Genomic DNA, 26,815 nt, shown 5'->3' with positions numbered 1-26,815 from the left:
TAAGATCCTTGAAAGACGAAATACTTTCTAGAAGAACATAATATAGGATTTAGTTTTATGGATAAAAACAATGGACTGACAGCAGATAGGACGAGCGTTTGAATTTCTAAGTTCCAAGGAGAACAACCACGAAATTCCTTCAAATAGGAACCTAGAATAATCTTTTCGAGATTGCAGAGAATGACATATTAATTAAATATGATGAAGTACACCGGTATAGGCAGGGGCTTAGGGAGATGAGATGGGGCCACATTCCAATCTTAAATGTGAGGCTCCATTCCACAAAGATTTTTCACCGCTTATGAAAAGAAACCTTAATTTGTATACCAGAAATTATTTATCTTACCGAGATTTCATTTGACGACCTGAATAAGATTTCCCGAATTGAAATTTGAAAGAAATTAAAATTATTTTAAAATTTTTTCCAGCTTTATTTTCAGCAATTTCGTTTATTATACTTGAAAAATCTATTGCCCAAGCAATGTAAGAATTGCTGCACGAATTCAGAATGGTTATTAGAGGCAAAATAAAGTGCACAAGTGTGGCTCTAGAGAAAACATTTGATTCTTACCGGGATGATGGTCAAAGTCAACTCACTGCCTCTTGCTTTCGCTTTCTTCTTCCTGAACACCATCGTTGGTGTGTTGCTTCTGTTGCTTGGAGTCCATCTTTGTGTCTCAAGAGCGCACAATTTCCCTTTCTTCATTCCACGCAAGTGGTGAACCGAGGGGGGCCCGTTCTGTAAATAGGAACGCCGAATATTTTGAATTGGTGTTTCAGAAAGCCATTTGAATATTACTTGCAAAAAGTTATGAAAAATTAAGCGTTCACAAGAATTGAATCCTTTGCATAAAAACTAATGGATTCCTTAGAAAAGATTCAGGAATGAAGTGAAGCGAGAATGAGGACGAAGAACAGTATGGATTTAGAAGAGGAAGGTCAACGTTTGACTTGATATTTGCCTTAAGATAATTGCTTGAAAGACACTGGAAGTTTGCAGAGAGCCTTTTTCTGATTTCCTTAGACTTTGAAAAGGTATATAATAGTGTGCAAAGAGAAAAAGTGTGGGAAAGTTTTGAGAAAAAATGATTAAAAATATATATTTAAAGTGTGAAAGTTGCGTGAGGACAAAATTTCGAGATTCCATTTGGTTTCCATTGTCCAATGGACTTCGAGAGGGTAATGTATTGTCATAACTACTTTTTATCATTGTCATGGATAATATCCTTGCAATGGTGGATGATAAAAATGGTGGAACAGCGGTGTTCGCAATAGATGTTGTCCTTTGGGCGAAGTTCAAGAGAAACTAATGCATTGGGAGAGTAGTTAGTGAGTGTGGTTTAAAGATAAGTGGCCAGAAAAGCAAAGAGATTGTGATGGAAATGGTGGATAATTTTGAGTAACTATGGAGATTATTAACAAAGGATGGCAGCCGAGATATGGAAATAACTAGGAGAATAGCAGCTAGTCAGAGTTACTTCTGTAATATGGGCTAATAGGGAGGTTCCGATGACGTGTAAAAAGCTAATAATTAGGACATATTTGGTCCTATATTGACCTATGCTGCTGAGAGGTGGAAGATAAGTAAAATGGATTCTAGCAGAGCCCAAGCAATGGAAATGAAGGTGCTCCGGTCTGCACTACATAAAACCTCAAGAGATAAAATAAGAAATATTGATATAAGAATGAATTTGGGAATAGAAAATCTGAGGGAGAAGATGATTACATCGCGTTTGCAACGGGTTGGACACGTGAAGAGAATGAACTTGAGCAGAGTACCAAGAACGTTTGAGATGAAAATGGACAAGAAAAGGCAGAGAAGAATACCCAGGAATAATTGGAGATATCGGATTAGAGAAGAGGTGGAAACAAAGGGAACTGATTGAGAGAGAATGGTCGAAGACAAGATCTGAGAAGACAGAAAAAAGTTTGATTCACCAGACCCAAATTTAGGTTGGAAAAGTGATGAAGAAGGCAGTCAGGTTGATTAATATTCCTTCTCTCTTAAACACTCTCCACTCTCTGATCTTACTAGCCCAATATAGAACAGGATTTTTCTCCTCCCAGCTTGTCTGAGAGCAAGATATTTTTGTGGGTGCTATCGGTTTCTGGTACTAATGGCGCTGGAATTGCTGGCATTCAAGAGGACTGCGCCTCTTCCAGTGGATATGGGACTTTTCACCTTACCCTTCTGTAATATTCATTCCTTGTCGTGGCAGAAATGAACACCAAGCAGCAACTTTCAAAATAACCGCTTCTATCTGGTAGCCAAGTGGCCAGAAACAAACCTCAGATCTTCTGACATGGCAACTATACTCAATTTTGACCATTTTACAGAGATATAGTTACTCTTTACTGTGAAAGAGTTTAACTAATGTTGAGGAGGGACCCTTTTTTATGAAAGCCCCAAATACGAGAAGTATTAGAAGGTGTAGTACTTAGTATCGTGCATGGGCTGAAGGTTGAGAAGATGAAAGAAGATACTTTGTGATATTTGTTTTTAATTCCTGTAAGTTTTCATTTTCAGGAAATACGTATGAGGGAAAGTTGTTGCAGAAAACGAAAGTTGAATGAAAAAATGAGGAAGAATAACAAGAAAAATTGGTTCTGTGAAGTTGAAGTTGGACAGTAAAAGATGTTCGCTGGTAGAGAGACACGAGTTCAGACTGCTTTGGAAGATAGAAAGGAGGTGAAGAGTTTGTTAAAGAGAGGTTTTGGGAGTATTCTCTCGAGATGTGGGAACAAAATTGCATGGCAGGGCTGATTTGCGATTTGTACGGAGTGAATAGCAATTTGAAAGAAGAGCAATATCCAGAGCGAAAACGTTTTTTAGATTCAGAAGAAGCAATATTTCTGACGTGCTTATGCCAAGAGAGATTATAAGTCAGGGTAATCCCCAAAAGAGATATATCGTTTTGCTTAGACATCAGAGTGTTATCGAAGATAAGCATAGAAGCAAAAGAATCCTTTTTGCGAGATATAAGACAACACTGAATTTTAGAAGAATTGAAATCAACTAAGTTGTCTTTGCCACACTGGAGAATTACCTGAAGGCATTTAAGGAATCGGTAGAGGATATTCGAGAAGTTGAAGATGTTGCTGCAGCGCAAGGTTTCTCAAACTGGAATGCAATGTGCTATCATCAGTAGAACTATGGATAGGATTTCCAGTAAATGGAAGAAGGTCATTAATGTACAAGAGGAAAAGAGAGATAGAAATAACTGAACGCGAGGAATTACAGAATTAGTGGAAAGAATAGCATCACCCAGAGTGAGCAGTCAGAGAGAAAACTGGGTACCCAATTACAAAAAAACATTTGGTAAATCGTACGATAGAGGCTTATTTAGAAGACCTTTATGCCAAGCACGGTGGAAAGAATTTGAAATGTCAAGAGCAACTGATTGATTTCCACCAAACTTTTCCAATTCAATTTATCCATTGATGAGTAATATATGCTAGAAGATCCCCTTGTGTATACTCTGATTAATAATTTAGAAGGAGCAGAAGTAAGCGTGAAGTACGCTACTTGGGTGGAAGGGGTTTGTTACCCTTTTCAGGAATTTACTGTAGGTGAGAAAATTTCCAAGCAGAATGGAAAACAACTTTGGAATAAGAAAGTGAAAAAAGGCGACACAGAAGAGTAGTAAGTTCAGGAGCACAGGTTTTGAGAACAATTGGAGAAATACCATCAGGACCTGGCTGGAACTTTTTTAACATCAAGATTGTTTAAAATCCTTTTAACATCGTTTGACGGAAGACCACAGGAGGCATTGAATGGAGTGTACTGGGAATGCTTGGAGGTGGTTTATGAAGATCATCAATACAGGAATTAGAAGTAAAATAGGATGCTAGCAGGTCACTTTATCTTCTGCCGAAATGGCAAAAGAACCGTCTGGTTTTGACAGAGGTGGGAATAAAGGTGGGCGAAAGTTGCCGCCAATAGCATTTACAAGAAACCAGAATGCTCGAAGGTGGATTAGGGAATAATGGATTCCATTCCTGCAAGAATAATTTCACTGACACGATCTGAACAAGCGTTGACATCAGAAGATGTGACACGGTAATCAGAATAAGGAAAAGAAGAAAAGAAATCTCTCAGATCATCGCATTTTGCTTTCTTGTAATGCCAAACAACACGAAGTTGAGAATGTCCACGAGAGAAAGGCTTCATTGGAGAATAGACGACCACCACCAAGTTGTTATCTGGGGTACCTAGATTGCTAACACCTTGTCTGTGTACTTAGAAGGGTCATTTGTGAGAAAAAAGATGAAGAATATTGGCTGTGGTTAGGGTTGTCTGGTATTCTGTAGGAAAATGAACATTCTGTGCGAGGGCAAAAGCCTCGGCATCTCGACCAGCTGGGTCCGTGTGACTAGAAAACAGAAGCCAGCTGGACTTGTGAACATTAAAATCACAAAGAAAAATTACCTCACTGGTAGGGAAGTTGGACTGGAGAAAGTCATGTCTCAAAGAAGGCAAGTCAGAGAGTGCCAAGTGATTAGTTGGGTTGGGAGACCGATGGAGGGAACAGATGAATTTGACAGAATGTGGTAGAGCAGATTTTAAGCGAGAAAAGATCGAAACGAGGAGATTCTAAATAAATTACTAAGTTGGTCGGTAGCTGTTGGGTTTTAGGAGCGTCTGTAATTAAGGCAATGTTGTTCCGTGTATATTGTCTGTAAATTGCGGATTACTAAGTCTCTGGCAAGGAATATCAGTGCGGACATATGCACAAATACCTCTTTTGAAGCGAAAGGAATCATGCTGCTTATGATTAAGACAACTGAGATGAGCAATGGTTGAATCAATCGATAACTAATTTTTCTTTAGAAAAAGTACGTGGGGTGTGGCAGACTGTAATTGGAAATGGGCATCATCGAGATTGGAACTGAAATCAATGAAACATGTATTTGTGAAAATATATATTTGCGAAATTTTTAGATCTTCTTGCAGATAGGTTTGTTCTATTATTTTGACAATCCATGATGTATTCAGTCACAACAAAATGTAGGAGGATATGTTGTATGATATAATAAAATTTTTTGATACGTCAAAAGGATTACATATTTCGTAATCATATTATGTAATTAAATGAATACATATTTTGAGAACAAGTGGAGAAATACTATCAGGAACTGGATCTTTCATACCATCAAGATGGTTTAAAATCCTTTTAACATCCACAGGAGGCATTGAATTGAGTGTACTGCAAATGTTAGAGGTGGTTCATGAAGATCAATAGACGAATAAGGAAAAAAATAGCACGCTAGCAGGTCACCTTTATATTTGACCGAAGTGACAACCTGTTTTGACAGAGGTGGGAATAGAGATGGACAAAAGTTGCAACCAATTAGCCTGGAGATTTGGATGCAAGCGAATTGCGATATGCAACGTTCTTCTCTTGAACATGCTTAGCACATTATTTGGAAAAGCAATATTTAGATAAAGGAATGTGGAACAATATGCCAACCTGAGAACACCGCTTTATAGCTGTACCCTCGAATTGTAAGGAAGATTGGATCTCACCATAACGTCCATGTCGAGATCCAAAGAATGAAGAGATGTTGGGGGGAGGGTGCAGCGGATCTTTGCAATGGAGACCAAACATGGGTTCCACTACTTCAAGCCTCCTATAAGCAAAGTGATAGTATTGTACCGGTTGGTGAGAGTCATCTACCACCTAGAACCTACATAAGACACAACACAGGTCAAGTGTTACGCTCTATGTGGTCTCCGTAATCTAGTGGAAAATGGCTAAATTAAAATTTTAAAATTATTTTCCTTTCAAAATGCAAAAACTATCTTCTGCAGTTCATTTTTATCTTCATATAACTGAAAAGAAATGTATTCGCTGAAGAAATGAAGTCTCGTATTCTCCCAATGATATTCAAAAAACTTTTATACCTCCTGCAAAGAATAAGTGAATATAATTACAAAGAAGTCTCAGATCGTGTATGAACAGAAACTCACTTTTCCATCGCTACAGTTGGCAATATACACGTTATTAGCACATCCATAGAAGGTGCTCGATTGGTATGTTGTGTTCTCCACATCTTCGAAATCAGCATGGGGTACAAAGACCATCCAATTTTCTTTTCTTGACAGAGACTGCAAGAGTACGTCAATAAACAAAATTAATAATTTCACAAGGATGGAAAATATGACAAAATAAGATGATGACCAAAGATAATTCGCAACTTACCATTAAAATATACTGACGTGTAAGCAGTTTGGGGAAATTCTAGAGCAACCAACCATCCTGCCGCATTTAATGGACTTTAAATATTACACACGTTCCATACAGCTAATTAATATATTTGGATGGTAAACAAAGGTTAAACTTACCTTCTGAGATGTTTGAATTGCTTCTTTTAGATCGCTGGTGAAGTAAAGCACGTTGGTGGGATTGTTATGAGGATGGTACTCTTCATCATTGGATCGCAGCAGCTTCTGAAATTCTGTCCAATCGAAAAGCACGGTTTTGATGTAACTGCCATGAAGACGATTGGATAATGCATCCGTCAATGAGAGCTCTAAAACAACAGGACTTTTAACAGCAAATATTCTTATTTTTGAATTACAAATTTCAGAAATTTTCTCTTTCTAACACTTACCACCATTCTTAGGACGAGCAATCCAAATTTCCTTTTGAATATTTTCTGCCAACAGTTCATGCAGGACGGTGGATATTTCTTTTTCGTTCGATCCGCTTCCTTTCAAAAGGAGGTTTTTACAGCTACATTCACCTTCAAGAATATGTGATACAAGTTACTTTAGTTTTAATTTATTCTGCTGAAATTAAATGATTAATTTCATTATTTTATATCAGTGAAAAACGTACGTGTTGAAATCCAAGCAACTACTACCAAAGCACTGTTTGAGATTTATAGATTCATTCAGATTTATGGATTTCATACCTAAATATGGTAAAAATATAAGCCCATCAGCATATAGACACAGAAAGGTTTTCTGTCCTTCTCGAAGCCTGCTTGAAATTGGTCATCTCTGTGACTAACATACACATTCCTTCTCTTAAATTTTCTTTGCACGGGTTTATGTTTTACATCTTGCCGATATTAAAATTATTTCATTTCTTTTACAGGTAGATTTGTTTTATTTGTAATTCTAAAATACCCGAATAACGTGTTAAGGAATTATAATAACCACAAATACCTTTCATGGTATTTCTTCCAGTCTTTGTTTTTCTTCGCATGGCATTATTGGTTTTTGTAAGCAGTAAATATTCATTATATTTATTACAGAAGATGTTTATCAGTTCCTAATCCAAATCGTTTTATAGTTTTAATTATAGGCTTAATCATCCATCTACCTACAGGTTCTTCTAAAGTTTTCTATTGTATCTAAATTATTTAACAACTCTTGAGCTACTTTATGACATTGAGCTGTATCTTTAGTTTTAGTATACGCAATATCATGTTTCTTACAGCTTTTTTCAACTCCATTAATTCCTTAATTTTGTAAAAGGTCCGCAGTAGCTGTATTTTTTACCTGTTAATTTTTAAAGATCAAGTGCAGGCTCTGGATTTGATGTGGGCAGCTGAGAGCTTGATAGGCCCCTAATTTAAATCCTTCTAGGGCATTTTTCTTGTTCTTGCAGCTCTCATAAAGGTCCATAGCGAAGCTGAGTTGGTGCCTAACGTCCTCACACCCTTTACATTGAGCACACACACACAAAGACACCTCCTGGAAATCTCATGTCCCATTCCTAATAATTCCGCAAACAAAGTGGAGGTCTTGTAGCAACCATTCTTTAAGTAAAATTTGAACTTTACTATAAATCTGAAATTTACAATGTATTATAGAATTTAAGTTAATAAAATATTAAATAAATTATACTTTTGACAAATTTTAACCACCAGAGAAGTTAAATTTAACCTACCGAACGACAGTTATGAACACTCCAAAATGTTAGTAACAAAGGCTATCTGAATATTAAGCTTTAGCTTTCCAAATTCTTATCAAAATACAAACAATAAAGCAATATTCGTGATTTTAAGAATTCAAACTATATTTTAACTATGAGTTTAGTATATTAAAAACAAAAACTCTCAAAATTATTTCAAAATCTAAACTATGAAAAGCTTCGGAATGTTGGACTCGAAGAGTATTTGGTACCCTTCCCAAATATGAAGAGCTTCGGAATGTTGGACTCGAAGAGTATTTGGTACTCTTCCCAAATATGAAGAGCTTCGGAATGTTGGACTCGAAGAGTATTTGGTGCCCTTCCCAAATATGAAGAGCTTCGAAAATGTTGGACTCGAATAGTATTTTGTGCCCTTCTTCCCAAATATGAAGAGCTTCGGAATGTTGGACTCGAAGAGTATTTGGTACCCTTCCCAAATATGAAGAGCTTCGGAATGTTGGACTCGAAGAGTATTTGGTGCTCTTCTTCCCAAATATGAAGAGCTTCGGAATGTTGGACTCGAAAAGTATTTGGTACCCTTCCCAAATATGAAGAGCTTCGGAATGTTGGACTCGAAGAGTATTTGGTGCCTTCCCAAATATGAAGAGCTTCGAAAAATGTTGGACTCGAATAGTATTTTGTGCCCTTCTTCCCAAATATGAAGAGCTTCGGAATGTTGGACTCGAAGAGTACAGTATTTGGTGCCCTCCCCAAATAGCTACCGAATAATTTTTCTTTAACCAATGATTACAATCATACCTTTACATCCGAAATCTTTATGTCCCATTACTTGAACAACTGCCACGAGACTGCAAAAGAAAAGTAACATTTTTGAAGAGCGTAGAAACTATTGTCTTTCCATTTCTGATGATGCAGCCAAATGTTGGCTTTTTGTCAGGAGAAATATCATGAAAATCAATGCGAATATGGAATTAGTGCAGCTATAAGATATGCATATGTTGCTGGAAGGTTTCAGATTGATTACTGCGAAAACAAAAGCGAAAGCACAAGAGAGTACGTGTGTGATTATGGAAATTTATTAAATATTTATTTTTGCGACCTGCTTTCAACGAATACACAATTATGTCTCGGTAAGGTTTTTTGAATACTTAATTAGATTCAACCGAAAGAACAAGCTGGCTTTAGGACAGGATTCTCAACTATGGATCACCTTCAGGTAATATCACAGCTAATGGAGAATTCAAATGAATACAAAATGCCACTATGCCTAGCATTTGTAGATTATGAAAAGCCATTTGACTACATACAGCATCAGGAAATGTTTCGTGATCGGGAAAGTCAAGGCATAGACACCCCTTACATTACGATATAGATGAAAATACAATGAGAACGCTACCTCCTTTATTAGACTAGACAAAGACAGTAGCAATTTTAAAATTGAGAAAGGAGTTCGACAATGAGACACTATCTCCGAAGCTGTTTACTGCTGCCCTTCAGGAAGCTTTCAGAAGATTAGAATGGTCGCGGAAAGGAGTCAATGTGAATGGAGAGTACCTAAACCATTTACGATTAGCAGATGATATCGTGATCATAAGCCACCCGAAAAATTAGAGGAAAGTCTTAATCAGTTACCTCTCCCACAGGATGACTGGTTACCTAGGACACACTTGACTGACATCGAAATAACTAGAGAGACCCTAATTGATGTCATTAATAAACTACCCAACAAAGCTACTGTGGATCCGGATGGTTTCCCACTCTTTATTATCAAAATTTGCAGCCCATATATAACTGACCTTCTCCTTCACATTTTCAGACAAAGCCTGCAATCTGGAATAGTTCCTTCAATTTGGAGAACTTACCATTTTAAGCCTGTTCCAAAGATCAACAAACTCAAATCTCCTAAAGACCTGACTCCTAAATCGCCATCAGTTGTTCTTTACTCAAATTTTTTGAAAAAGTAATTCAGCCATCAATGCTGGGCTATTGCTGGCTGAATTACTTTTTCAAAAATTTTGAATAATTGCCCAATTTCCCAGCATTGCTTTGGACACAGGCCCGAGCACTTGCATACCGTTCTGCACAGCAGATCGACACCTACCAATCTTCTTGATACCGTCTTCAGAATTCAGCAGATCCTTAACAACAAATCACAGATTGATATCATATTCCTGGACATTAAATCGGCTTATGACGGGAATACACCTCCCAGCTCTTATCCTGTCAAGCATTGATTCCCTGAGGAACATGTTTCCAGCCAATTGTCTTCGGAACATCAATAAATTTAGGATTAGGATCCACCCTTTAAGTCTCTGTGATGACAAGCTCTACAGGAAGGAAATCCTCAAGAACTGCTACCAGATAATGAATCTATGATATTCACCTGCTCCTGGATATGACTGACTGTTTTTTTTTTTTAACTTTCCTATTTCTATTTGACAAAGACTTTGTTTTGTCTTCATGTAATCGTATATTTTGTATATTTAATCCTGTAAATGTCTCGGGTCGAGCACGCATGTACTCTTGTTTATTGTACATGTGTTCCTCGCACCTTAGTCTGTAAATATTGACACCCTTCAGACACAGAGCCGTCCCGGGGTGACCCAAGATTTCTTGGGAAATAAACTGATTTTAATAATAATAAATAAATTCAAGGAAGAACTGGACAAACGTTAGAAGCTAATGGATGGATGGGTGAAAGGTGTGACCAGTTGATGGCGATTGGTCTATGGGATTTTCAGTTTACTGTAGATTAGTTAAATAAAGACTGGATATCTTTTAAATATTAAGTAGGACTGTAACTGATTTATGCAGGTTTTTGCATGCAAGCTTTGGATGTAATTATGAATTTTTACCATTTACATTTGGTTAAGATCAGACTCATAAACTGTTGCAATTACAATGGTTGGAAAACACTGTTGATATAATCACCGTCCTCCCCACACTGGGTAGAAAATACTTGAGTTCGAATACCCTAAATGATGCGATGTGGTTTTTATGAACCTTTATCACAACGCGCGTGAGTTAGTCTTTTAAGAAACCATGGGCCATGCAAACCTCGTTGGATGGTTTTTCGACCAACTATCAAAGCACAAAAATTTCTCGCTGCAGTGACGGGATTCGACCTCAGGTCTTTTCCACCAGGTCTGGGGAGGACATCAGTTCTTCAACTGTGCTACCCACCAGGTCGAATAATATTTTATTAACCTAATATTACATAATATAAGTGCACCGAAATGTGGCCTTTGTGTTAGGAGTGCTGTCGTATCATTCAGTATGCGTGTGGAACAGCAACGATATATGAATTTTCTTAAAGGGTTTCAGATTGATTCTTGAAAATGTTAATAGCAAAAGCACAACATACTTGTGTGAACATGGAAATATTTCATGGCCTTCTTTCACGAATCCAGAACAAGCCTGCAGGCGAGCAAATTCTTTCTGTAATGTTCTATTCTTCTGTAAAAGTTTTCTTTTTGTTATCAGTCGGATTCGATTCAACTTGTCCCTCTATACAATATTTTTGACACTATGTGTTCTGCCTTTTTATGAGTTCAGACTTTGCCATGCCTGGTAGGTGCCATTAATTGAGCCGCATTGCTTTAAGAACTTTAAGGACAACATTTATTGTTGTAGATTTGTAATTTCTACTTTTGGGGATATCATTGAGATAGTTTACCACACGTGAAGCAACTATTTAATAGTCGAATTTTCAACTAAGCATTTAAAGGTTTTGTGTGACTGCTGGACTCTGAATGCGTCAAGTCATCGTCGTATAGATGATTCTTTGAGATGGCAGGCCGTCGCAGGCGGAGGCACATTGGCTTAATGTGTCACGCAGTGCCCTGTCGGCGCTATGGAAGTAGTTTTAGGAAGCAGGAACCATTATAAGAAGAATTGGCCTAAGTTGCACGAGGGCTACGTCTATCTAGCTCTAACTGCAAGACGGTACTCTACGATGTTCTTTACATCAATTGTCTCTTGAATTTGCTGCGGCCACGGGGAGAACATTTCCAACCGGTCTTTGTCAAGAAAGCCCAGTTGAAGTGGGGTCTAGGCAAGGAAGCCAGTAGTTTGTACCCCATTAACCCCAAACCACCGCAAAGCTCGTGGAAACTGGTGATATGAACATGTGACTTGGAGCCCTGAAAAATGGAGTACAGTTCTGCTTTCTACTGAGTCCCCTTGTAGCGTACAAATGAATTCTAGTCGTTATTTCGTCTAGAAACAATGAGGGATGCAATACCATCCCTGCAACGTCAGAGAAAGGGACACTTATGGTGGAAGCTGCGTTCTCGTGTGGGCGAATTTTCTTATCATGTACGGCAAGATTCCAACGACTGCCGCGGCAACCAGGATCCCCAGAGGACAGCCAACTCCTCGACCACTTTGTGAGCTAAGATCTGCGCTGGTGGAAGAATGCCACAGAATCTTATAGATACCCTTATATCGAGCATGGTTCACTGCTGTCAGGTATATTTAGCTGTTGGGCGGTATCGTACCATACTGATGTCATGTGACCATATTTTCGAGCATCTTGTATCCGCTTTTTCGTAATGTGACCTTTTTTGGTAATTCTTATACAACCACTATCATTGTCCCTTATACCTGTTTGTAGTTTCTCGCTGTCTCCTGATTTCATCGTTATTCCATGGTACACCACTTTCATCCCCTTCATCGCAAGCTGAACAAGTTTCAACACGTTTTCTACGTGTTGAGCAGTGTTTTATCGAGCAGTGTATCTTACTTAAAACTTTTGTTCTCATTGATGAGTATCATCTTGGAGAACAAAAGTTTAAACAACAGTTCTTGACTCAATCCAAGCAATAATGCACAATTGAAATCACTGGCAATAAAACAATCAGCCATTACGGGTAACACAGTTGGTACAATAGCCGCCCTCTCCATACTGAATTTAAAAGATCCGAGTTCGAATCCTGTCACTGTTGAAAAAAAGCCGTGAATTAGGGTTGAATTAGAAAGTGTGTGCAATTCTGCCCAGACACGATAGGAGGGAGTATATGATGAGAGCCTTGTCGATCAATTCGGCCCTGGAAAGATTGTGCAAGGCTCAAGGGGTAGAATTTTTTTCAGCCTGGTCTGTACTTGTTAACAGGACAGACTGTTTCTACAGGGATGGGATACACTTAAATAGAAAGGGTGCAAGAATTTTTGCTGATGCTATCGAGGCAGTGTTAGGTGGGTCGGAAAACTGCTAGTTGGGGGGGGGGATACAAGGACTAATAGATTAACAGTAGCCACTGGCAGAGGTGGAAGTGATTCTTGCACTGCTTCTATTGAAATGAGCAGAAGCCTGAAAAACAAGATGCAGGATATTTCAGAAACTGCTGGGAGCCATTGCGGTACAAGTAAACACATGGGTTGTGTTAGGGTAGCTAAGAATAGAAATAGGTGCATGTATACTTGCGTGTACACCAATACTAGGACTTGAGTAAATAAATTTGATGAATTTGAGGTATTGCTAAAAACATCAAAGGCAGATATTGTTGGGATATCAGAGACGTGGTGTCACACAGATATAAGGAATGCAGAACTGGAATTTGGGGAATACAATGAGTATAGAAAGGATAGACAGGACAGGAGGGGAGGAGGGGTTATGCTATTAGTTAAGAAACACATAAAAACCAAGGAAGTGAAGCCAGTGGACATCGCTGGACAGTGCAGTGTGGAGTCAGTTTGGTGTGACATAAGCATTGGGAGATCAAAATTGAGAGTAGGAGTGTGCTATAGGCCTAATGACTCTGATGAGTATAATAAGGAACTGTACAGGGAAATAGAGTGGGCCAGTAAATCAGAGAGTCTTATAATGGGGGGTTTTAATTTCCCAGATATTGACTGGAATTTGTGGGTTGGTCACTGGCACACTAGTCCGACTTTTGTGGATTTATTGGATGATTGTTTTCTACATCAGCATGTTCGGGAGGCAACTAGAGGGAGGAATACTCTTGATTTGATTATCAGCAGTGATTCTTCGTGCATTAAGAATCTGCAGATAAATGAACCACTAGGTGGCAGTGATCACAGTATTCTGAAGTGGGATTTACTCAAAGAGGTAACTATCATTAGGGGTAAAGGGAAGGGTTTTTGTTTTCGTAAAGACGACTATGATGGTCTGAGACAGTATTTAAATTCTATACAGTGGGACCAACTGATGATGTTACCAACAGCATATTCAAACTGGGAAGCATTCAAGGAACTAATCTTGGAGGCTACCAGGCTTTACATACCAACGAAGAAATATTGTTCAAGGTTTAGGCCTAAATGGGTGTCAGATGAACTAATGAGACATGTGGCAGAGAAGAAAAATGCATGGGATACATACAAATTAATGGGTGACATGGAAGCCTATGATAGATATAAGTTGGTCTGTAACCAAGTCACAAAGGAGATTAGGCAGGCAATGGCAGACTACGAAAAATCCTTGGAAAAAGGATGCAAAAAAAACATAAAAGAGTTCTTTACATATTTAAACTCAAGAAGGAAAGGGATGAATCAGATTGGTCCACTGGATATTGATGGTTCAACAGTTGAGGATCCTGCTCAGGTGGCTAACAATCTAAACGAGTATTTTGCATCTACATTCACGCATGAGGAGTTATTCAGGAAGGAGAATGATGTAGGTAAGTAAACATTGGCAGTGAGCTGGATGATTTTGTAATAACTGAGAGGAAAGTGGAGGAGAAATTGTTGAAGATAAATACAAGAAAGGCACCTGGGGTGGATGGGATCTATCCAGTTATATTAAAGGAGGCAGCAAAGGAAGTAAGCAAACCCCTAGCCATAATTATGAGAGCTTCTTTGGACTCAGGGGAGGTACCCATGGACTGGAGATGTGCAAATGTGACCCCAATTCACAAAGGAGGATCAAAGGCTGACACAAGTAATTATAGACCTGTGAGCTTAACTTCTGTTCCAGGAAAATTAATGGAGGCACTGGTTAAAGAAGCACTGCAGGATCATCTAGACAAGACTTCAGTTATAGCTCGGACAGAACATGGTTTTGTTAAGGGCAGGTCTTGCCTGACCAATTTGATTGGATACTATGATGTAGTAACAAAAGAACAGGATGCAGCGAATAACTTTGATATTATATATTTGGATCTTAGAAAGGCTTTTGATACTGTTGCACATGGAAGACTGCTACACAAATTGGAGCAGTGTGACATTGGAGGCAAATTGCTGCTATGGATAAGGGGATGGTTGAGTGGCAGAAGACAGAGAGTGGTAATCAATGGACACTGCTCAACGTGGACTAATGTTATTAGTGGAGTTCCTCAGGGTTCAGTGTTGGGTCCGTTGTTGTTTTCGGTGTTTATGAATGATATTGATGATGGGATATCAAGTTTAATGTCCAAGTTTGCAGATGATACAAAGGTTGGCAGCGTTGTTAAGGACACTACTGACGCTATGCTGCTGCAACAGGATCTGGAAAGGTTGAACAGATGGGCTGAGATGTGGCAAATGAAGTTTAACATTGACAAATGTAAAGTACTACATATGGGAAACAGTAACCCCAGATCAACGTATCAACTCTGTGGTACTACGCTGACAGTGGTAGAGAATGAAAAGGACCTGGGGGTAATTGTGCAGGCAGATATGAAGTTTTCTGAGCAGTGCAGACGGGCTGCAAGAGTAGCTCATTGAGTATTGTCAATGATATACAGGAATTTCTCTAGCAGGGATAAGGAGGTGATTATTCCCTTGTATAAGGCAATGGTTAGGCCACATCTTGAGTACTGTATACAGGTCTGGAGGCCTCATTTCAAGAAGGATGTAGAGCTGCTGGAACGAGTACAGAGAAGGGCAACAAGATTAGTGAATGAAACAAAGGGGTGCTGTTACGAAAAAAGGCTTAAGTTTTGCAAATTACAGTGTCTGGAGACTAGGCACCAGCGAGGTGATCTGATAGAGGTGTATAAGGCTTTGAATGGTTTGAGCATGCTCAATGGTGACGGGATTCTTCCTCTTGCTCAGAATAATCAGCTCAGAGGGCATAAATTCAAATTGAGGAAAGACGGATATAGGATAGACGTGCGGAAATTTGCCTTTAGCCAGCGGGTGGTTGGTTGGTGGAACCGACTTCCATCACTTGTTGTTGAAGTTGATAGCCTAAACAAATTTATAGCTCAACTGGACAGGTATTTCGAACGAACGGAGGGGTGAAATGGGAGAGGGTTTTTTTTTTTTTTTTTTTTGGCTGATGCTGCATAAGCTTGCTTTCTTGCATCATATGCCTCTACTAATACTAATGCTAATGATTGCACGAGGAAGTTTTTCAGACTCCTTCATAATGTACTTGAGTTAATTTATTTAGGCGACAGTGTCAGATTTTCTTCAGAAAATTTGAGCTTTTCGTGTTAAGTACTCTGTTAACATTGCAAAGCCAGTCAGTGTGAGTAGTGTGTTGTTTGACTGGCCTCTTCCTTACTGGAAGGCGCGATCACCAGGAAGGAGCCACCCAGCACCCGTCCACTGGCACGGGGAGCCGGAGCAGGAAGTTAAAAGACATTTGATGGACCGTTCACACTCCTGCAGGACCAAGAGTGGGGACGGGCCAAGGAAAGAGTAGAGAAGAGACAGGAAAGTGGAAGACAGCGAGGATTGATAGAGCGTAGGCACCCCCCTAGGCCAAAAGGAGCAAGAAGGGTGCTAGATACAGTTGTGGGAATCGTAGAGAAGGATTGTGGGTAGGGAGAAGATAACAAGTAAAGTTCAAATTAAAGAGTCCAGGATCGTCACAATGGAGAATCACGGAGCTGCTTGTGGCAGGGCTGGCCACAATTTGCAGTTTCATGACTAGAAGTTTCTGGTGCTGGGTATCAGTTGCTGTGTTGGGGAGGTTATCCAGGAACAGTTTTAGGGAGTTGCAGGTGATGCCAGCGACGATGAAAGACCTCGTTGCATAACTGGCCAGTGCACGGAAGGCATCTTTCGATTCCAATAACTTGGTTTCTGGCCGAAGTGATGTAGTGTGGAGGTCTGGGAGTAGTTGGATTCTTAGGTCTAAGTATGCATTGCATGAGTGCATCACGTGGTCCCAGTCTTCGGGTTCTCCTCAGGTACAGAGGGCATCCTCGACTAGGCCAAACTCTTGAAGGACCCGTGGCCAGTTAATAGGAAGGAAGCATAGACGTTAGGAAGAACGTTGTTAGTTGAAGTAGGTTACCTCGGGGAGGAAAAGTTTAGTAGTTGCACTAGTTGTGGAGTTATTCCAGCAGGTTGGCCATAGGTTTACCAATTCTAGCCACATACGTTTATGTTCCTGTTTGATATCGGTATCGGTACGGGTTTAAACAGCGAGGAATTCAGCTTCCTTATTATTCTTGATGGCATGAGAGAGTCCAATAAAAGCGACGTGGAGGTCCAAGGGAGGCAGCCTGTTAGTGCCTGTTGGGCGGCAGTTGATGTCCTTCTACATGCGCGGATCATTTGTAGTAGCATAAGTCGTTGAATTTGCTGAATTTTACGTTGAGCATGCAACAGTGGTACCATACTGCAGCTCCATATGTGACAATTGGTATAAATACTGTTGAATATAGAAGGCGTTGAGTTGGTCCTTTAAGACCCCAGTCCTTGCGGTAAAGCGTGCTAACATAGTGATGTAATTTCTTATCTTTTGTTTGATAGCTTGGATATGGGGGATGAAAGTTCTCCTGTCGTCCAAAATTATTCCTAGGTACTTCACCGATCGGTAGTTTTTCAGCGGGCAACTATTAAAACGTATGGTAGGAGGTGTGGATAAGTGCGATTTGCCTTTCAATAGGAGGGTTTTGCTCTTCTCAGTGGAGCTGAGAGTTTATTTTCCATGGCCCATACAGACAGAGCAGAGAGAACAACTGCAGCCTAGGTTTCTATGGTGGCGCGGGTGGGGCCCTAGACGATGATAACCATGTCGTCGGCATAGGAAAGCTGAGTAGTGTGTGATTGGTCCCTCAGGAGCCAGTCGTCGAGTATCATATTCCAGACAGCTGGCCCAAGGTTGGGGACATCCTCAGGTTAGATGTCGGGTGATGCAGCGATATTTTGTTTTGATGCTAACCTTGCGGTTAGAGAAGTAGCTTTTGACTCAGTGGTAGAAATTCCATGTAGAGTTAGAGATTCTGGCCCTCTGAAGAACGCCCGGCCACTACACTGTGTCAAAAGTTCCTTTGAAGTCAATGAGGCTCTTCAGTGATATTTGCAAACGCTCTTGCGCCACCTTCGTTCCAATGTGTTCCTTCGCTACAAAATACGTTGCTTCTACCTACAAGTAGGGCTACGCTCATAAATATTTCCTCCCAAAAAGCGTCTCAGAGATCATCAAGTCTTGAGTTAATCCTGAAAGCTTTCAGCGTATAGTTTCTCCTGTCGAGTTTGACAAAAATTATAGACAAAGAAGGACTCTGATTTTACTTGTGCCATTTTGTTTATCAATATTCTTTACCCATCCCCGAAAATGGAGTAATCTAGAAACATCGTCAATTGTTTTTTTCTTGAACACACACACACACACACAGCTGCCCTCATTACAAAAAATGCTACCCGTTGCCTTGATAATGGAATCTCCCAAAAAAACCAAAATTTGACTATTTTTTCTGTGGATAGAATCGGAGATATACCACCACCACAGGTCAGAAGATACTTAAGTCCTTGACGAGTTGTCAGGTGGATGGCAATGGTGTCTTACAATATATTAATAACATATAATCTAAAAATTCTAGCAACACTTTCTTAACAGTGAAAAAGTGTTTAATGAATCATTATTTTAATATCTTGCTTCGGCATTGATTCATGAAACTCAGAAAGTGAGTAGTCTATCGATTATTATCAATAATTCGCTAATCTTGCTCACTAATACCACTTAGACAATCCTATTACCATATATCAAAGTTCCCCATGTGGATGAAGCGTAACACACATTTACCTCACACAATAAACTCCATGCCCTCGTGGTGGGTAGCACACTTGGTACAATCGCCCTTCTCACCACATGGTGTGGAAAAGACCAGAGTTCGAGTCCCGTTGATGACGTGAGGAATTGTTATGGGCCTTTTTCACAAAGTGGCAGTGTTAATCGGTCTCAGGCGAGGACAACATGTTATTTCTCCGGGAAACTCACCTTTTTCGTCCAGAAAACAGAAAATAAACAACAGAACACATGCAATTTACAGACAGTATGCACTGTGCAGTATGTCCTTAGTTGCTAATGCTTCTAAAACAGTACAAGAACTATCAGTTCTAACTGGAGCTTTGGGGACGTTGTCAAATTGCTGATTTTGGAGATTTTACTATATTTTCTCCAAGTAATTTGAACGTATCTTATGAAAATACGCATACACAACGGAGTAGAATTAAAATCTCTTGATCTCCTTAGCTATAAAATGTTTTTAAAGAAACACAAACTGAAATCGATTATAATGAAAGCTATTTAAAATCTATGGATATTTGATGAAGCTCACTTTCATCTAAACGGTTCTGTGAATAAACAAAACTTTCATTATTGGTCTGACTAGAACTCTCACCAGTTCCACCAGCAGCCATTGCACAGTAACCTGGTAACATTGTGGTGTGCAATTTCATCTCTTGGTATTATTGGCCCATATTTTTTGAAATGATGATGACAGAAGGCTAAGAACTCTAAGGTCGCTATGCTAGCAAGATCACAACTTTTATGATTGATGAAGCAGCTATTAAATTTCCTCAAGTTAACAAGGCCAATAAGTTTTATCGAGATGGTGTGATATCTTTCGCCCCAGTCTGTCAATGGACGTCGTATGACTGCTTTGTTTAACCACATCACCTCCAGAAAAGGTAAAACTTCTTGGCCTTGAGGCCAAGAAGTTTTACCTTTTCTGGAGGTGATGTGGCACTTCTTGGCCTTGAGGCCAAGAAGTGCCACACAGATTCTGTGTGGTACGAGGTGTATGGTTTGCAATACACATATTCTGTACGGTATGAAGTATATCACATTATAAACACCATTGTGAAACTCATCAACCCTTATTCCTGATTGAATTAAGAGATAATGAGTTTTGCAATGGCAAGTGAGACCACGTTTTCTTTAGCGTTGTTAATCTATTAGCAGTCCTAGCCAGGAATTCGAATTCACTGACTTCATTGACTACATTCAGGCACAGTTAAGACTAAATGTTTTTGCGTAGCTTATACCCTGTCATACCCCTTGGAGATATTTGTGCTGTTGTTGACAGTATTAGATTCTTGTTCCCTTGAAACGTCGCTACCAACAGAAACAAGAACTCTTGAAATGCGTGTAGCTTTACTTTGACCTATATCATAAGATACATGGTGTCTATATTTCCTGTTTCTTCATCCCTTAAGGGCTCTTCAATGACATTTGCAAACACCCTTGCACCAACTCTGTTCAATTGTATTCCTTCTCTACAAAATAGGTTCTTTCCACTTACAAGAAGAGCTACTGATAAATATTCTCCCCCCCCCCCTCCCAAAAAACTGGATAGAATTACAGATACATGCAAGCTCTTCCTTAACTGGCATTTTATTTAGCATTCTTAATGCAATTCCTCCAAAAATCCGACAATCTGCTAACATCATCAGTTGTTCGTTCCCATAGACACACGATGACTCTACTCCACCCATCCTAATACGAAAAATGTTTCTCATTTCCTCGGCAATGGAATCCCCTAATAAAACTGTATCATCTTGAACCAGAGCAGTACACAGCTGACTATTTTGCTTTGAAGGTGCAACACTTGGCAGGCTACTAGACAATTGAATCCCTAACGACTCTCCAACTGGATGAGAGTAATGCCTTACGTTATCTTTACAAAATATAATTTAAAAATTCTTAAAACATTCCCTAAACAGTAAAGGTGTTCAGTGAATTGTTAAGTCAATAAAATCCTTTAGGAATGAATCCTGAAACTCAAAAATTCAATATTTTATCGATTGTTGTCAGTAATCTTGCTCATGAATATTACTTAGACAGCGCCCTATTACCATGAACCAAATTTTCCATCGTGGTTTCATCACAGTAAACATTTACTCTCCCTACACAATCAGCTCCACCTGTAGCTTGAAAATACAACTGAAATTTGTTAATTTGTGAATAAACTTGAGAAAAAGAGTGCATGGTTTCCAAACTGTTTACTCAATAAAAGAGCGGAATTTTCGGGTGGCCTCCTCACGATGACCATTAATTGTACACGGACGTCTTCTGTCCTGGTTATCCACCAATGGGTGTCTTTGGCATATAGCATAGGACGAGAGTTTTCCACAACTGGATGGTGCAGAGACACTGAAATATGAATAATCCCTTTGAATTTAACATTTTCGAAATAAAAAGAACTTTCCTTAAGTAACATTTAATTGAGTTTTGAAGTCTTTGAGTTCTTTGTATTAATGTTTCAAAGTTACTAATATGCGTGAAGTTTCATTCTCCTTTTTAATCGATGACACCTTCGTCTTTTGCGATGGCTCTGGAGTCTGTCCTTAATTTTTTCGCAAATTAAAGCAACCAGGGAGATGAGGTAACCCCAGACTAGGAGGTAGAAGGGATTTTGCATTTCCTTCAGAGAAATTATTTTCTCTTTCTGATATCCTCGTTGTAATGAAGATTTCAGTTTTATGGTAAAGAAAATGTCATTTAGCCACCTTTCCAGTATGCCCGACTCTGAAGCCCTCAAGATCCTACAAAATTAAACAAAAATAGAATTTATTTCAGAAGAAAAACGTACTTAATATGATAATGTAAATAATTATCTGAAATATAAAGTATCAATATATTATCCTAATATGAAATCTCTGCATTTTTACTCCGTTAAATTTTTTTCAATAATGGAAGTCCACGAAGGACTTGTGAATTCAACGGTCGATGGGATGGGATGTTTTGAGTTCCTCCAAGGTTCTGCATGGCATTACTGTTTCTTTTTTCAGAGAATGGCCCAATTTAAAAGATAAGATTGGGCCAGTGTCATAAATGATATTGATCAACTCATGAAGAAGAATCAGGACTGATGGAAGCAGATACTGAGGAAGGTGAAATGCCGATATGATGACTGATTACTGCTGGTCCCTAAAGGAAGAAGGTCCCCTACGAAACACACACAAAATCTATTTAAAATTTACCCTAAAAATTTATCTAATGATTGAGTTACTTACACCTTGTCTATCTCCTCTATCAAGGGATATCCCTTTCTGGTAACGACACAGAGGTGCAAAATATAGAATGCGTCATCTGATATGTAAAACATTTCTGGGTCGATTTCGTAAGCCGCTGCTCTTAAGTCATTTTTAGCAAAAAGAAAGGCGAAGTCTTCTTTTAGTGCTATTTCCATACCATCTTTGGGTTTTTTCACGATGTATCGTGGATGAGTCGTCATGAAGTGCTCAAGATTTGTCACGACTTTGCTGGTGAAACCCTAAAAGTAGAGTTTTCATTGTTTTAAAACGAATTTTATGGTTCAATCCACCCTTAGAAATTAAATAATGCCAGAGATCTTTCAAAATCAAAAAGAGAAAATCGTATTTGTAATAAAATATCTAACTGAATAATTACTGGTAACTCTCTAAGGATTTGTAGGACATTAGGGGGTTCATAGGAATCGCATTCAACTCTAAATTAATATCTGTAATCACCATAAATATCAGAGTGTCATTTAATATGAAGAGAACCATTTTACAAGATATAATTTATTATTTGACGAATGTGTTAAGACGTTCTTACCTGAAATGATACCCAGAACAGCCGTCCACAAGTATATTTTCCCTGTGACACCAACTTCTCTAACTCTTCCACGGTTCTGATTGGTTTCTCCCTTTCAGGAACCATCAGGAAAGACATCAGAGTGGAGCTGTAGCTGGACATAAGGACGACAACGCACAAAAACCAAACACCGTCGGCAAGTCGATATGACACTGTCGATGGAAGTCGAGTTCCTGGGCCTGCCAAAATCATTACCTCAATAGTTATTAGAAGGAAAGAAACTGGTAGTGTTTAACTAAAGCCACGCTACCGGATAATTAAATTAAATAAGCTACCTGCGTGTTGCTCTCCTCACATAGGCACCCGTCCAGTTGACCTTTGATGGCCTACCGGGTAGCCCAATGGATATAATCATCGTGCTTCAAACACCGGTGAAAAAGAGACCTATGTTCGAATCCCAAGAGGACTTTCTTGTCAGTGACAAGAGGACTTTTTATGAGCATTTTTCACCAGATAGCTGAGTTAGTCGGATCATTTGCGAATCTCACCAACAGGTTGTATTTGAGTTTCCGTGTTTCTTTTAGGTTTTATCTCCATATTTGAAAACTATTCTAAGTGTGGTCATACAATTGCATTATACAGTGGGGTAATATCCTACCAATCTGTACAAGCAAAAACTCGAAAATCATCGATAAGACACCGTGGACCTTTCTTTCCCTCTGTCTATATAGCTCGGAAAATTTTGTGGTGGGGTAACTCCCAAATCTCTTTCTTCTTCTTCTATTGTGTTTAATTCGATTCAAAATGTATAAGTTATTTTGGGGTTTCAGTTCTCCACGTGTAAGACCGTGCCGATTGCTGTATTACAACATAGTTTTATCTTTTCTCACCATCCTCGACGCCTGCTCAAGTCGTTCTAAAGGAGTGCTGCATTGACTGATCATTAACCACTCTCCCAATCTTTACATCATCTGCAAAATTTGATATCACACCATCTATCCCATCGTCGACGTCGTTTATGAAAATCTAAAACAACAGTGGTCCCAGAACCAATCCTAGAAATCCTCACCCCTAATATCAACCGAATCTGAAGAGTAATCGTTAATTACAACCCTTTGTCTCCTGCCTTGCAGCCATGGCGCATTCGGCCACCAATCCATTATCCGAACATTGTCCAGTTTATATATTAGCTAATAAGGAGAAGTAATAGACTCGGTCCCTCATGAATATTAGCTAAAAACCAAATAAACAATGTTCAAATTAGTTTATACATCCAGCTCAGAGTTCCATTTCTATGTAAATTATCTTCTTTATTATTGTCTTCATGACTCTCCCTATCACTAAACTCAGACTGACTGGTCTAGGTACTCACATCGCTCTTGGAGCCCCTTATGTATTGGCATTTCTGCAATCCAACTGAACATCTTAAGAGTCCAAATATGCTCTCATAGTTAATCTTAATGATTCAATGCACTCTTCGGTGCCTTATTCAAAGTCACTGGGCTAAGGCCATCAAACGTCCCCCTAGAGTAGAAACCCATAATGATGCGGAGAACTTATGATGCGGAGAACTTATGATGTTAAAGGTGAAATATGATGTTGTTTAAAATTTACATTTATTAATATAGGCTGAAACGTATAATTTACGCTTTATCTCCTAATTCCGATATTGATAACTTATATGTTAATATCCCTTGATATTATCCCTTGATCCCTTGATCCTTGGCAAGGGATGCGAAGAAAAACAGCAAAGAGTTCTTTAGTTATGTAAACTCTAGAAGGAAGGGGATGAATCAGATTGGTCCACTTGAGATCGATGGGTCAACTGTTGATGACCCTGCTCGGGTAGCTAACAAACTAAATGAATATTTTGCATCGACATTCACACATGAGGAGTTATTCAGCGAGGGGAATGCCAGAGGTGTATTCAACTCTAGCAGTAAGCTAGAGAATCTTGTATTAACTGAGAGCAAAGTGGAGGAGAAATTGTTGAAGATAAACACAAGAAAGGCACCTGGGGTGGATGGGATCTATCCAGTTATATTAAAGGAGGCAGCAAAGGAGGTAAGCAAACCCTTAGCCATAATTATGAGAGCTTCCTTGGACTCAGGGGAGGTACCCATTGACTGGAGATGTGCAAATGTGACCCCAATTCACAAAGGGGGATCAAAGGCTGACACAAGTAATTATAGACCTGTTAGTTTAACTTCTGTTCCCGGAAAATTAATGGAGGCACTGGTGAAAGAAGCACTGCAGGATCATCTAGACAAGACTTCAGTTATAGCTCGGACACAGCATGGTTTTGTTAAGGGGAAGTCTTGCCTGACCAACTTGATTGGATACTATGATGCAGTCACAAAAGAACTGGATGCAGGGAATAACTTTGATATTATATACTTGGATCTTAGAAAGGCTTTTGATACTGTTGCACATGGAAGGCAGCTGCACAAATTGGAGCAGTGTGGCATTGGAGGCAAGTTGCTGCTATGGATAAAGGGGTGGTTGAGGGGGAGAAGACAGAGAGTGGTAATCAATGGACACTGCTCATCGTGGACTAATGTTATTAGTGGAGTCCCTCAGGGTTCAGTATTGGGGCCTTTATTGTTTTCTGTATTTATAAATGATATTGATGATGGTATATCAGGCTTAATGTCCAAGTTTGCAGACGATACGAAGGTTGGCAGGGTTGTCAAGGACACTACTGACACTATGCTGCTGCAACAGGATTTGGAAAGGTTGAGCAGATGGGCTTCGAGGTGGCAAATGAAGTTTAACATTGACAAATGTAAAGTACTACATATGGGAAACAGCAACCCCAGAGCAACGTATCAACTCTGTGGTACTACACTGACAGTGGTAGAGAATGAAAGGGACCTGGGGGTGGTGGTGCAGGCAGATATGAAGTTCTCTGAGCAGTGCAGACGAGCTGCAAGAGTAGCTCATGGTGTATTGTCAATGATATATAGGAATTTTTCTAGCAGGGATAAGGAGGTGATTATTCCCTTGTATAAGGCAATGGTCAGGCCACACCTAGAGTACTGTATACAGGCCTGGAGGCCTCATTTCAGGAAGGATGTAGAGCTGCTGGAACGAGTACAGAGAAGGGCAACTAGATTGGTGAATGGGACAAAGGGGTTCTCTTACGAAGAAAGGCTTAAGTTTTGCAAATTACAGTGTCTGGAAACTAGGCACCAGTGGGGTGATCTGATAGAGGTGTACAAAGCCTTGAATGGTTTGAGCATGCTCAATGCTGATGGGATTCTTCCTCTAGCTCAGAAAAATCACCTGAGAGGGCATAAATTCAAATTGAGGAAAGACAGATGTAGGATAGATGTGCGGAAATTTGCCTTTAGCCAGCGGGTGGTTGGTGGGTGGAACAGACTTCCATCCCTTGTCGTGGAAGTTGATAGCCTAAATAAGTTTAAGGCTCAGCTGGACAGGTATTTCGAACGAACAGAGGGGTGAAGTGGAAGTGGTTATTTTGATTTATTTATGTTACTTTTTTTTTTTTTTGGCTGATGCTGCATAAGCTTGCTTTCTTGCATCAAATGCCTCTACTAATGCTAATGCTAATGCTAATGCTATTGTCTGTATTAGGTTAAGGTGGACATGGACATGTGAACATCTACTGTTTGTTATGTTCGGCATGAAGTACCCGTCAACACCAGAGGGAGGTGGGTCAGAGCTATTCGCATACTGCTCTTAATGGACAAATCTCCCACCTACAGGTAGTAGTGCAAGCCCTATGAGTACTCTTGTATAAATAGGAGGAGCAAAGAAAGGCTCAACCCTGAAACCACAGGGTCCTTCTTCATCCAAAGCTTAGTATATCTATCTTTGACATCGATGGTTCGACTGTTGATGATCCTGCTCAGATAGCAAACAAACTGAATGAGTATTTTGCATCTACTTTCACACGTGAGTAATTATTAGGGTTTGAAAATGGCAGAAGGTTATCAAATTGTAGCAGGGTGCTTAATGATTTTGTCGAGCAAAGTGGAAGAGAAACTGTTGAAGTTAAACGTAAGAAAAGCACCTGGGGTGGATGGGATCTATCCAGTTATATTAAAGGAGGCGGCAAGGCAACTAAGCAAACCCTTAGCCATAATTATGAGAGCATCCTTGGACTCAGGGAAGAACGCCACAGACTGGAGATGTGCAAATGTGTCCCCAATTCACAAAGGTGGATCGAAGGGTGACACGAGTAATTACAGACCAGTTAGTTTAACTTCTGTTCCGGGTAAAATAA

The sequence above is a fragment of the Mastigoproctus giganteus genome, chromosome 6 (genome assembly GCF_048544385.1).
Source record: "Mastigoproctus giganteus isolate SK-2022 chromosome 6, ASM4854438v1, whole genome shotgun sequence".
NCBI lineage: Eukaryota > Metazoa > Arthropoda > Arachnida > Uropygi > Thelyphonidae > Mastigoproctus > Mastigoproctus giganteus.
The sequence above is the reverse complement of the archived record's forward strand: the minus strand, read 5'-3'. Positions refer to the sequence as shown.